Genomic DNA, 12724 nt, shown 5'->3' on the forward strand with positions numbered 1-12724 from the left:
CATATTGTATGTATGTGTGTGTGTATATATATATATATATGTATATGTATATTTAAATAGTTACCCAATTTGTCCTTTCTTCTTAGTCATAATTTTTGGTATGTTTTGATGGGCAGACACTTTTAGTATTTCCGTAGTAAACTTCTTTCATTTATTTTATGATTATTGCCTCAGGACTGATGCTTTCCCAATTCAATGTTGTATAAACATCCACCAGCATATTCTTAGAAAATAATCATTTCCTTTTTTATATGTATAAATATATCACATCTAAAATTTATTCTTGGTTTTTCATACTCATAAATATATTACATCTATATAATTGTTTCCTTTTAATACTTATTATTAAACCTCAAATTTATTCTTTCACTTTTGTGACTCAGAGACAACCTTTTGTCTCCTCTCCTAAATGAATAGGCAGTTGCCACAATACCAAATTATTGAATAATATACTACATCTTCCTTATATTTTAAATGCCACTTTTATCATACACAAACTTCTTGTATTTACTTGGGAATATTTCTAGGACTTCTATTCCGTTTCATTAATCCTATGCCACCATTACCATAAGATAGTCTCGCTCTGTCGCCCAGGCTAGAGTGCAATGGTGCGATCTCACTACAACCTCTGCCTCCTGGGTTCAAACAATTCTCCTGACTCAGCCTCCAGAGTAGCTGGGATTGCAGGCATGTACCACCATGTCTAGCTCGTTTTTATATTTTTAGTAGAGATGGGTTTTCGCCATGTTGAGCAGGCTGACCTTGAACTCCTGGCCTCAAGCGATCTGCCGGCCTCAGCCTCCGGAAGTGCTGGGATTACAGGCATGAGCCACCACGCCTAGGCGACTTTGTAAGATATTCTAATGGTGGTAGTGAAACTGGAACGTTTCCTTTGTCCCCACTGCAGGGCATGGGCTGGGGGTGTGGCTAGCTTCTTCAGTGCCCTGCTCCTCAAACCTCCCAGGGGACATAGACATGGGCAGACTGTGGGGCTCCGACCCAGTGGCAGTGCCTAGGGATGAATGGTTACAGCTGAAACCCGAGAGTGGGCCTGTGTTACAGGGTGCTCTTTGGGTTTGCTGTCTATAGGCAGCTTGTGTTAACCAGTTCAATTAGACCCCCTTCTTTATCACAAGGACAGAGGGCTTTCTGTATGCCGGGAATGGATCACACATGGGCTTGGAGAATGAGTGTAAGGTTTTATTGAGTAGAAGTAGCTCTCAGCAGACGGGGGAGCAAGAAGGGAGATGGTTTTTCCCTGGAGTCGGGCCCTTTGGCGGCCTGCTCCAGCAAAACTCTGCGTCATTCCGCCGTGTGCTCTCCACTACCAACTGCTTGTGTCTTCTGCCCCTGTGTTCCTCATGAGGTCCAGCCGCTTTTGTGTCTGCCTGCTAGGGTCTCGGGTTTTTATAGGCCCAGAATGGGGGTGTGGCAGGCCAGGGTGGTCTTGGAAATTGCAACATTTGGGCTTGAAGGCAGAAGGGCCTGTCCTCACCTAGGTCCCTGGGGGTGGAGCCCTAGCCAGAGACCACGCCTTTCTCTACCCAGCACTGCCCTGCCCCACTTCCATATCATTTAAAGGGACCACGCTCTTCCCTTCCCAGCACTGCCGGATCAGTGGGAGAAATTTCCCCTTTTCTTCCTCTTTTCCAAGCATTCTTGATTATTCTTAAGCATCTTTTCTTCCTCCTGAACTTTAAGATTATTTTGTAAAGTGAAAAAATCATGAGAAATCAAGATTCATTTGTAGTCTAATTTGGGGAGGGTGTAATGATTAGGTAATTAAATTATCTTTCTCTGGCTCTGGACAAAGGGTAGTGCTCTTCTTCAAAATCATCCATGTTGGACAGATGTTTCTTTAAATTAAAAAAATATATTCTTCTCTTGAGTACTTTTTAATGTCAGAGAAACTGTGAATATAGAATTGTTCTAGTTTTAGATTTCTTCCTTTTTACGAGCTTTCTTATAGCAAGGCATGAGGAAGCGGCAGACACCCACTGGAAAGATTAGCGAGAGAAAATTAAGTTTTATTTAGGAAAGAAAAACTTTAACAAAAAGACCTGGAAAGAGATCCCATTTGGGGCGACAGCTACCTGGACAATACTCTGTTCTTAGGATGTGGCCGTCTGGTCCTCTCCCTTTCTTCTTGCAATGCTCCAAAGAGCAAATGTTTGGCATTTAGGAGTCTTTTTTTTTTTTTCTTTTTCTTGAAAAGACGTACATCAATGATTTTACCATCGCTTTGAAAACTAATCTTCTAAGGCCAGAGAAGAAATGCTTCTGAAAAAAAAAAACAAATTAAATTGTACTTTTAAAGATTTTATTATTTAGGCTGTTATTTAAGAATGGTGAGAAAGTTTTACAGCCTCGTGGAAAAGAGATGTAGAATTTCTTCCACAAACTATCAAAAGTAGTGAATCTATTTAAATCGTAACATGATACTTTCATAATTGTGTGGATGTGTGTGGAGAGGAGAGTGGGTAAGGCCGCTTTGAATTTGTAAAAGGAGTGGAAACCTTCTAAGGCATAGATAAAGATGTATCACATGTAATAACGTTATATCCTGTGGTAAAAATCTATTATGAAAAAAATTACAAATAGTACTTCTGGGAATAAAATGATTGATAATGCAACCTTTAGGTTTAAAATCAATTTTCCACAGTTATTTTAGAATAGATCCAATTAAAATGCAAAATTCTTCAGCCAAGAGAGATGGTTTAGTATCAAACCGAATGCTAAAAGCTCTTACAATGCATTTTATTTATTCAGTTTAAGAAAACTCAGAAATGTCCAGAAGGTTGCATTCTTGATCCTGTCATCATAATGGAAGTCTGATGCATTCTTTTTCAAGTCATTTTTTACAGATCAACAGGAAGACAGATGCCTTCTTGGTCCTCCCCTGGAAGTTCTAGCCCTACTGTGGATGTTTCTGTTTGCTCTGTTTTTCTGAATGAGAGTAAGTGTCTGACTGTGAAATGTACCTAAACAAAATGCCAGGCATGTCCATCAAGTGATCCTTTTTTCAGTCCAGTAATGATGCCTGATACAGTGTTCACAGGATCATCTTCTGTTTTCTTAAATTGAAATGGCCTATGTAAGAGCAAGAGAGAGATTATGTTTAAAACATTTTGGCAACCATAGTGATGGGTTTGCAATACAAGTAACACTGTACCAATTAGGTTTCTCCACTAAGAGCTGGTTGTGTTAGCATATCAGATTTCCTGGAGTGGGACCAGCCACATTAGAAAGAAACAATCTCTACAAGGTTTTGACATGAGATTTTCTTTGATAAATATATGGGAGAAAACGACCCTTCTGTAATTTTTCTCTGATGTTTACAGGTATCGCTGGTTTTGAAAGTAGAATAGATATGCAAATAGGAAACACCATCGCTGAATTTGTTTCAAATGTCCCCTGTTTATAGAAATGCAGCATTCGTTTGTTGTACCTGGTGGCTATTAACTGCTGTAATTGTGCTGTAGACTCGTTAACAAGTTTGTTGAAGTTGCACATTATAATTTTAAAGGAGTTAATTGAATACTAATCCAATGCGCAGCACAAAAATTATTTGAACCATTCCAAGGAAAGCCGAAAATCCCACCAGCTGCCTTGGTCCTAGTAAATCCCTACCCCTGTGAAACTGAGAAAATGAATATTCAATATTTTTTCTATTTGAGTCTCTTGACATTCTATTGATTCACTTTATTTTCCCAACAATGTTCTGACAGGTTTCCCAATGTGCATTGTGCACATTCTTTGATATTCATCTTGTGATTGCCTTTGAAAATGAGCACCGTGGCCAACTTTGGGCTAGGGCTTAGAACTCAGGAGCTCCAAGCCCCTTGCATCCCAGAAGCCAGCATATTCATAGAATTTTACTGTATTACCATGCAATCCTCACATCTGAGACACAGTCAAACATCAGAAGAGGAAGGAAGTTTGAGAGTGCATAAAACCTAAAATATGTTTGTGAACCAGGTTACTGCTCTGGGGGACTTAGAGGAGGGGACCAGGAGAAGTGGGAAATGTCTGAACCTAAAGATTGTGCTAGTGGACTGGGCAAGGTGGCTCAAACCTGTCATCCCAGCACTTTGGGAGGCCAACGTAGGAGGATTGTTTGAACCCAGGAGTTCGAGACAAGCCTGGGCAACATAATGAGACCCCGTTTCTACCAAAAATATACAAAAATTAGCCCAGCATCGTGGCAGGCACCTGTGATCCCAGCTACTTGGGAAGCTGAAGTGAGAGGATCACCTGAGCCTAGGAAGGTCAAGTCTTCAGTGAGCCATAATCATGCCACTGCACTCCAGCCTAGGTGACCGAGCAAGACCTTGTCTCAAAAACAAAAGAGAGAAAAGAAAAGATTGTGCTAGGAGAGGAAAGTGAAAGAAAAACAAATCACTTAGAGAAGAAAAAGCAGGAAGTAAAAGTAAATAGATGTGGCAGGAAGGTAGCACCCATTTCAAGCATTTTTGTGGAAAGAATAGTCCATTGGTTGTCAGAGAAGTGGCCTGACTCATATAGAAGAAAGAGAGCACAGGAACAGGTGAATCTCCTGTTGTTGCAGGATCTAAATGCCAGTTGGTCGATATCATCAGTCTAGGGGTGCCACTACCACACAACTAGGTACACAGGCTCTTTCTTTGCATTAAAATGGTGTCCTTTGTTAGAAGAGGGGCCTTGCCTCTGTAAAAACTAGATGTTGACCAAGGTTCTTCAGAGTAATGAATGGGATGTGCGGATTTTCCCCAGAGAGCCTCCTGATCAGCAATATGGTCTTCTCCATATGCTCTGTCTAAGTATTTTGTAACAGGACCTTAAGTTCATTCATGTTTGCATTTCTTAGCCCCAAGCTATAAGCAATGCATATAGTATACTCTCAATAATATCTGTGAAATGAGTGAATGAATGAATCTGTGAAATGAGTGAATGAATGAATGAAAGTACATGGTCTGTAATGTAGAAAATGTCAGTTTGGTTTATCTCTCAAACATGATTCATTTCTTTTCAGATGACAAGTAGCTAAGTTAAGCAACTGCCTCTCTATCTGTGTGTAATTGATCTTATTGACTTTAAAGATTAAGTTGCAGATAGATAGATAGATAGATAGATAGATAGATAGATAGAGTGCTAGATAGATACACATTCTTTGACATATCTGTTAAACCCAAGATGTGTTTAAACGATATCTTTGGAATTGCATCTTGAAGGTAGGATATTCTGTCCATTTATCTCCTAACCATTTTAGCAGCTAAGATCTCAGACTTCTCCACAATTTAGGTCCCTGGTTAAATTAAGGAGCCTGTTCAATCAAAAAATATCAAGCTGGCTGTTTTGACTGCTTGAGTATTGACTTCGGCAAATGGGCTATGAGCTGAAACAAAACCTATCCAATGGCTTTCCTTTCTGCTGAATGTACTTAAAAAAATGCATGCCACGTTTAGAGTGTGATGTGATGATGTTCATGCACGTTTCATTTTTATTATTTTTCTTGAAAAAAAATCTGTAAAGGTAACGCAATTTTAATGCAATGCAACTGAATTAAAATTAAGATTTTAATGAAAAATTTTCCTGATTTGTTTTCATGGGGTGGCAGTTGCGTTATACAAAACTAAAATTAAACATTTCGAAGGTATGTATTGCTTTCGTCTTTATGTGAGAGCTTTTAATCTGTGTGTCACCTTCTTTAATACAGTAGACTCTCATTTAATATTTGTGAATTAATACCTCCCCTCCCCTAATACCCACTATAAGTTACAGGAGGGCAGGCCAGGTGCGGTGGCTCATAGCTGTAATCCCAGCACTTTGGGAGGCTGAGGCGGGGGGATCACGAGGTCAGGAGATCAAGACCATCCTGGCTAACATGGTGAAACCCCGTCTCTACTAAAAATACAAAAAATTAGCCAGGTGTGGTGGCGGGCGCCTGTAGTACCAGCTACTTGGGAGGCTGAGGCAGGAGAATGGCGTGAACCTGGGAGGCAGAGTTTGCAGTGAGCTGAGATCGCACCACTGCACTCCAGCCTGGGCAACAGAGCAAGACTCCATCTCAAAAAAAAAAAAAGTTACAAGAGGGCCGAGATTACATCTTCTTAATTTACTCATAATTATTTGTATACAATAGCTGGTCAGCCTGCTAATGTTACGTTTTAACTGCTACTGACATTTATTCATTATTTAAATTGATAAGGTTCTGCAAACTATGACCCAAGGGCCAAATCAGGCCCTCTACCTGTTCTTGTAAATAAAGTTTTATTGGAACACAGCCACACTTGTTCCTTTACATATGGTCTACAGCTGCTTCTAGCACGCAGTGGCAGAGTTAACTCTAACTAGTTGTGACACAGACCATATGGTCCACAAAGCTTAAATTATTTTCTATCTAGCATTTTCCAAAAATGTTCGCAGACCCCTAATTTGCAATGTGCTAGGCATTGTGCAGGCTTGTCATGGATTATCCCTTTCAACTTTCACAACGGCATGTACTACTACATGGTATGTACTGTTGTTATCCCCATTTTATGGATGAGGAAACTGGGCCACAAGGAGGATTTGCAAGGGATTGGGAGAGCAGGAAGCAGAACCCAGTTAGGCATGACTCCAGAATCCAGGAATCCTTGAGTCTGACTGGAGATGGGTGGTGGGGTGCACCTCTGCTTCTCAAACTCATCACAAGCAGCACCTCCAGTCCTCTGGTTGGGGAGGGGTAACTGGGAATGAGGGCCAGGAGATACTATCGCTGGAAGGACAGGGAGAGGCAAGGGGCCTGTCTGCCTCCCAGGGCTGCATGCTGACACCTGCCATGCCAAGACAGAAAGCAGAGCTGCGGGCTACAGCTATCAGCCTCCCTCCCACATGCGCGTCCACGGAGCTTAGTTTGGCATCAAGATGTGAGCTCTTAGGCAACGTGGGAGCCCAGCAAGGCACACTCATGGTCATCCTGGCTCTATGAACACAAGACAAGGATGCTTGCTTGTTGGCCTTGTGCTAGGACCCTCTGCATTGGGCTTGGGCAGCAGTCTCCCTTAGAGAAACCATTTGCTCCTCCAAATCTGGGATGGAAAACTTTTACCTCCTACCAAGATTGGTGCCCCTTAGTTTGCAGAGGCTCGGATGGAATGGGGGAGGATTTTCAACTTAAGTCCTTAAAAAAAGGGAAAAAAGAGGCTAGCAAACAAATAGCTGTAATATGAGCAGACTTCTTTCATTTGAATTTTTTAAAAAAATATCCCTCTGCTAATGACTTGGTGATTTTCACAGTACTAAATGTGCTGACTTAAAAAATCTGTGGGAGGTCAATAATTTTCCCTCTGCCTGTCACTGTGCTGATTGTGGTCCTGATGCACCTTAATTACAACACCTACAAGTGGAGTATTATACAGTGTTTACATTAATCAGAATAGATTTACTGAGGGAAATAAACCTGCTGGCTTCCTTAGAGTTGCACTCTCGTCAGGCAGCTACTGGGCTGGCCAGCCTGTGGGTTAGTGCCTGGGCTAGGAGCCCAGACCCCAGCCTCACAGCAATAGATAGTCTCAGAGCATCTCTATCCTAAACTGGTGTGCTGGTGCTTGGCTAATGAATCAACAGAAAGTTCTATTAATAGAAACTGCATTTCAAAATTTTGAGATCAAAGGAGGAAAGTGTGTGTGTGTGTGTGTGTGTGTGTGTATGTGTGTGTGTAGAGAGAGAGAGGGCAGAGGGAGAGAAGATAAGAGATAGAGAGATTATGCAATTGTTAGAGAACAGACTTCATTCTTTGTGGCCACGAAGAACAAGAGAATCACACATACCTTAGAGGCATACATTGCCTCCCACCCCAAGTCTTACCTTTATATGAAGAAGAAGAGTAGAAGAGAAACTCTGTTGGGAAATTAAAGAAAGACTAAAGAAGATACACATAGCTGTCCAGTTGGGATGTGGGCAGAGGAGGGGTGGGTTTTGCTGTGTGTTTGTTGTTTTTCGAATTCATTTTTCTTTTGCATTTTGAATGAGACTTTATTGTTCTTTGGATTTGAAGAGAGGCCAACAACCTCCACTGACCCAGATGGCCAATATGGGTGAGTAGCTAAAGTCACCAGCTCTTTCCTTAATCTCTGTCCTTCACTTTCCTCATACATAAAATGGGCTTAATAGTACTACTTGTCTCACAAGGTTGTCATGAAGGTTTATTGCAATAAAATGCATAAAGTGCTCACAATTGTGCCTGGCTCACAGTAGGTAGTCAATTACAGTTACCTATGATTATTATTACTATTACTTTTTAGAGATGAGGTCTTGTTTCGTCACCAGGCTGCAGTGCAGGGATGCAATCATAGCTGACCACAGCCTTGAAAATTTACCTATTACTGTCAAAAGTCATTGAGAAGATGGACTGTTAGAGTCAATGAGACTTAGTTTCTAGTTCTGCCTCTACTAGTTAATAGCAATGTGATATTACTCAAGTTTCTAAACCTTTCTAAGCCTCAGTTTACTCATCCATAAAATGGCAACAACAGTACCTATAAATGAGAATTGGATGCAAAGTACTTTGCACATAGTAAGCCTTCATAAGTACTAGTTATTATTAGCGGCAAATGTGGGAACTTTCTAATCTGTAAGAAAGGGACACAGCCCTAAGCGTTTGCCTGATCAGGTTGTGAAGTCACTACCTTCTTCTCAAGATAGTGCTTAATTCTTCAGTCATTGAATAGTCAACACCCTCCACAGCACTCTGTCCCTGGGTTTTTGGTTATGTCTAGATTTGGCCAATAGAGTCCTGAGAGCACATCTCCATTCTAGAAAAGGAGCTTGCAAAACTGTAGCATATACTTGAGAGGGAAAGCCCCCGGGATGCTCCAAAGATGAAGTGGAGCCACAAGAAAATATTTCAATGAAAACAATTTGCATAGCATTCTTCAGAGCAAGGTCCTTGAATTGGTTCCATTCATGAAATAGAGTACATGAGGATTTTATATTTTCAAAAAAATTCATCCATTTGTCTTTGGGAGGCATAGTCCTGCCATTACTGTGAACAGAAGCCTGGTCTCCTTGGTGGGCACCACACCCAGCAGGCACAAAAGCTTCTCCTGGCTCGAGGCCACCAGCAAAGGCAGCCTCTGCTTCTCCAGCATCTTGGCTCTGGGTTGAGTCTCACCCGTGTTGAATGGTTTCTCTGCAGGAGCAATTTTAAGGCTAAAAAACAGTCAAAAGAGGAAGGAAAAAAAGAAGAAAGGAAAATAGAGAAACATCACTCTTCTATCTCCACCTGGCCTCATTTACTGCTCTTTTACATTCATTAGAAAAACGCAAAGTCCAAGTGGGAAAGAGGGAGTTCCCAGGTAAAACAAGATTTTGCTATCATTTGCCAGGACAGTCCTTCTTTCTGTTGCCCCTGACTGCAGTCTTCCCTTGCCAGTAATAATGAGCCTGTGAAACGCTCATGGAGATCTGTTATTAGGCTGGGGCACTTGGATCTAATTCTAGAAGGTTCAAATCTTCAGCCTGTTACTTCTTATTTCACTGGTCCAGAAAGAGCTGCTCAGATGATAAGACTGGCAGAAAAGAAGGGCATGGTGTAAACACAGCCCCTGTCTCACCTGGAGCCCTTTTTGCCACTTGTAATTATATGGTTTCATTTCAGTGCTTGCAGCTGAAGCTGACCTTTCTTTGCATTACACCTAGTTTCATTAACACCTTTTTCTTTCCTTCCTCGGTGTGAGGTTTGATAATTTGGTTTTGATGGCCAGATTGCTTTGGGGAGCACAGGCAGCTTGTGCCACCATCCTGGGCACAGTGGATACTTATGAAAGACTTAGATGCAATCTTTTGCTGCTGAATTCCAGTTGGAACTTTAAAAATAGATGAGGTTAACAGAGTGCATGTCTGATTTTTAGAAACCTAGTGTTTTAGAACCAAAATGGATTTGAGGACTTAATAAGGAACTAACCCCTCCTTTTAAAAATAATGTAAGTGAGGCTCAGATGTCATAAGAGACACGAACAAGGACACTTGGTCACAGCACAGCCAAAATATAAGGTCACATTTTTGCCCTGAGGTTGGCCACAATATGGAATAACAGTTTTGCCACCAAACTTGAAGTCTCAAGATATGTAACTAATGTAAGTCTTCGAAATAATACATATTAGAGTATTTGAAGATTAATCTTTTTATCTAGATAAGATGAAATGGCTTTAGAACTTTTGCTTTAATAGGAAGAGAAGGCTAATTGGCACACTCTCTGCTTGTATCTAACTGTGTGCTTAAGAGTGTGAAATCACTTGGTAGAACAAAGTCCTTAAAACAATCATGAACGATGATCATAGAGAAGGAAGCTGTGGGACTCTTCAGCCAGAAAAGGGTCTCTAGGTAAAGATTCACTTTGCCAGGAAACCTCACAAATTATAAACTAGAGGCATTTCCAAATGAATGGTAGTTTACTTTATGGTTCTTTGAAGCACGCGTGAATCATTCTGAAATGATTATATGAAGAACTGGTTTTATGACGTGAGCTTGTGTGGTACCTTAGCTCCCAGTTGGCTATCCTGGGGGAAGCAAAGACAGTGTGGTTAATCAAGAGAACCAAAACTAAATTTCTAGACCTGATTTCTGACCCTAGTTCTGCCTGGAACCAGCTGTGTAACTGGGCAAATTACTTTGCCTCTGTCAATTTTGGTTTCCTGGCTAATGATTTCTACTAGAGGGTCTCTAATAGGTTGCCAGGTTGAGAAGGAAAAAAAAAAAATAAGGAAGACAGGAAAGAAGGAAAGGAGAAGGAAAGGAGGAAACAAAAGATAAAACAAAACAACAACACACAGGCATCCAGTTAAATCTGACTATCAGATAAACAATGAATATCTTTTAGTGTAAGTATGCCCCACGTAATATCTGGGACATGCTTACACTAAAATCAAGCCACTATTCATTCTTTTTCTGAAATTCAAATGTAACTGGGTATTCTGTAATTTATCTGGCAACCCCAGGCCTCCAATTCTATAATTAATGATTCTGACTGTATTTGTTTCTAAAAGTGTATGAAGGAGAGAGAGAGAGAAGCAATTCCCTGAAAGCACTCACCAGCCGGTTGCTAGTCTGCAAAAGGACAGCTCATGGCATTAGAGTAAAAGTCTCTTTAGGCTGACAGGCAGCCCTGGAGAAAAGAACGCCCTTTCCTGATGACATAGGCCCCTCCCATGGCTGTCCTGAGAGCCAGACCTCTTTGTGGGCCTAGAGAGCTCTGTCCCCTGAACCATCTCAGTGGCAGGCAGTGCCGTGCTGAGTGCCCTAAAAGAAAGCCTAGTCCCTTCCATACACAAAGACAATTGCAATTAATCCCTGTTGTGAGCCATCAGGCACCAAGGATCAGAGAATCCTCACAATAGGGGCCTAAACAAATCATCCTTAGGTGGAAACCACGAATGGATCCAGCCTCCCCTTTCTCCCTAAGTGATGTGGACATAGAGGGCATCCATCCCAACCTGTTTGTTATGGGACTGGGTAGGAGTGGGAAGATAGAGCAAGATAGAGAGAAGAGAGGATGTGAGATGCTGGAAGTCAGTGTTGCAGTCAGTTAGCAAAAGGCCGGGTAGTTAGAACTGGGATACCGAGATTTCCCCCACAACATTAAAAAATAATTGCAGATAACACTTTATTCTGTGTTACAGTGAGGTCCCTCCCTTAAGCATAATGACTGCTTCTTTGGTCCATTTAGTTTGGGTCTTTTGCAATTTATCAGAGATGAGTTCCCTGGAGTCTGGGATCCCATTCAAAGCAGTGTGGGCGCACGCATAAGTGTGTTGATTGCATTTCCACAATCCTCAGATTCTGCCCTTGAGAGGAGCTGTCCCTCCACTGATTCCTGGAATGGATGGGCAAACAGAGCCCCAGTGTCTCCAAAAGCACTTCTGAATCCCCCTCACCACCACCGCCACGCTGCCAGGAAATGAATTAACCTGGACACCCAGACAGCTGCCATTAACTCGACCTCCCCTCCATAAAGAAGCACGCAGAGCCGGAGAGTAAAGAGGATATGGTTAGGATACGATGTTTAACAGAAAGAAAGGAGGAGAAACAACTGTTTGCTTTAGATGCAAATAAACTCAACTTCACCTTTAAAGCTGAAAACCTGTGCCCTTGGCAAGACGTTTGGGGACTGTTCCAGAGATATTAATCTTCCTCCGTTTACATGTTAAATAGATCTTTGGAAACGGTTTCTCCAGCAGTTTTTTCTCTCCGGCGCAATCTCCTTCTCTCTTTCTTTTTTAGTACCGTCAGAACTCCCCAGCAGCGAGAAGCCCTGGGGGACGAAGGTGGAGGCACCAACCCGTATGGATTTCAGAGCCATCCCCGGCTGCGGGCTGTTGGGGCGGCCAGGAGCGGCCTGACAGCAGATGGCGCTGTGCCGCACGTTATGGACCCTCGTGTGCCCGGCCGGCGCAGGGAAGGAGACAGGCGGCTCAAAGTTTCTAGTGCCATTCCTGGACTGAAACAAATGTTTGTGGAATTAAGTAGTGATTTCCTTTAGTCTGCGCCACTCTTACTGGCTGTATTTTCAGGCCTAGATGTTAACATATGCCACATATTACTTTTTTTTTTTTTTTTTTCCTGGTGAAATCAGGGGTCTCCAAGCACTCAGCCTCATCCTAAGTGTTCATGTCAACTAGCAAAGGTCTGCATTTTCTGATAAAATAACTCATAAAACTTCCATATTAAGAGCTAAAATGGTTTGGAAGACAAAGAAGTGCTGAGA

The 12724-nt window shown here is 41.8% G+C and overlaps 1 long non-coding RNA gene across 1 annotated transcript; it reads right to left on the reverse strand.

Annotated features, from left to right (window-relative positions):
* Positions 1-2006: 2006 nt before the first annotated feature.
* On the reverse strand, positions 2007-12141 carry LOC116810137 (uncharacterized). Its single transcript, XR_004370199.1, has 3 exons — positions 12085-12141; positions 2982-3090; positions 2007-2280 (listed from the first exon to the last, which is right to left on the reverse strand). It is a non-coding gene; the product is annotated as an uncharacterized LOC116810137 (long non-coding RNA).
* Positions 12142-12724: the final 583 nt, after the last annotated feature.

This window comes from Hylobates moloch, unplaced genomic scaffold (assembly GCF_009828535.3).
Source record: "Hylobates moloch isolate HMO894 unplaced genomic scaffold, HMol_V3 SCAFFOLD_51, whole genome shotgun sequence".
Lineage (NCBI taxonomy): Eukaryota > Metazoa > Chordata > Mammalia > Primates > Hylobatidae > Hylobates > Hylobates moloch.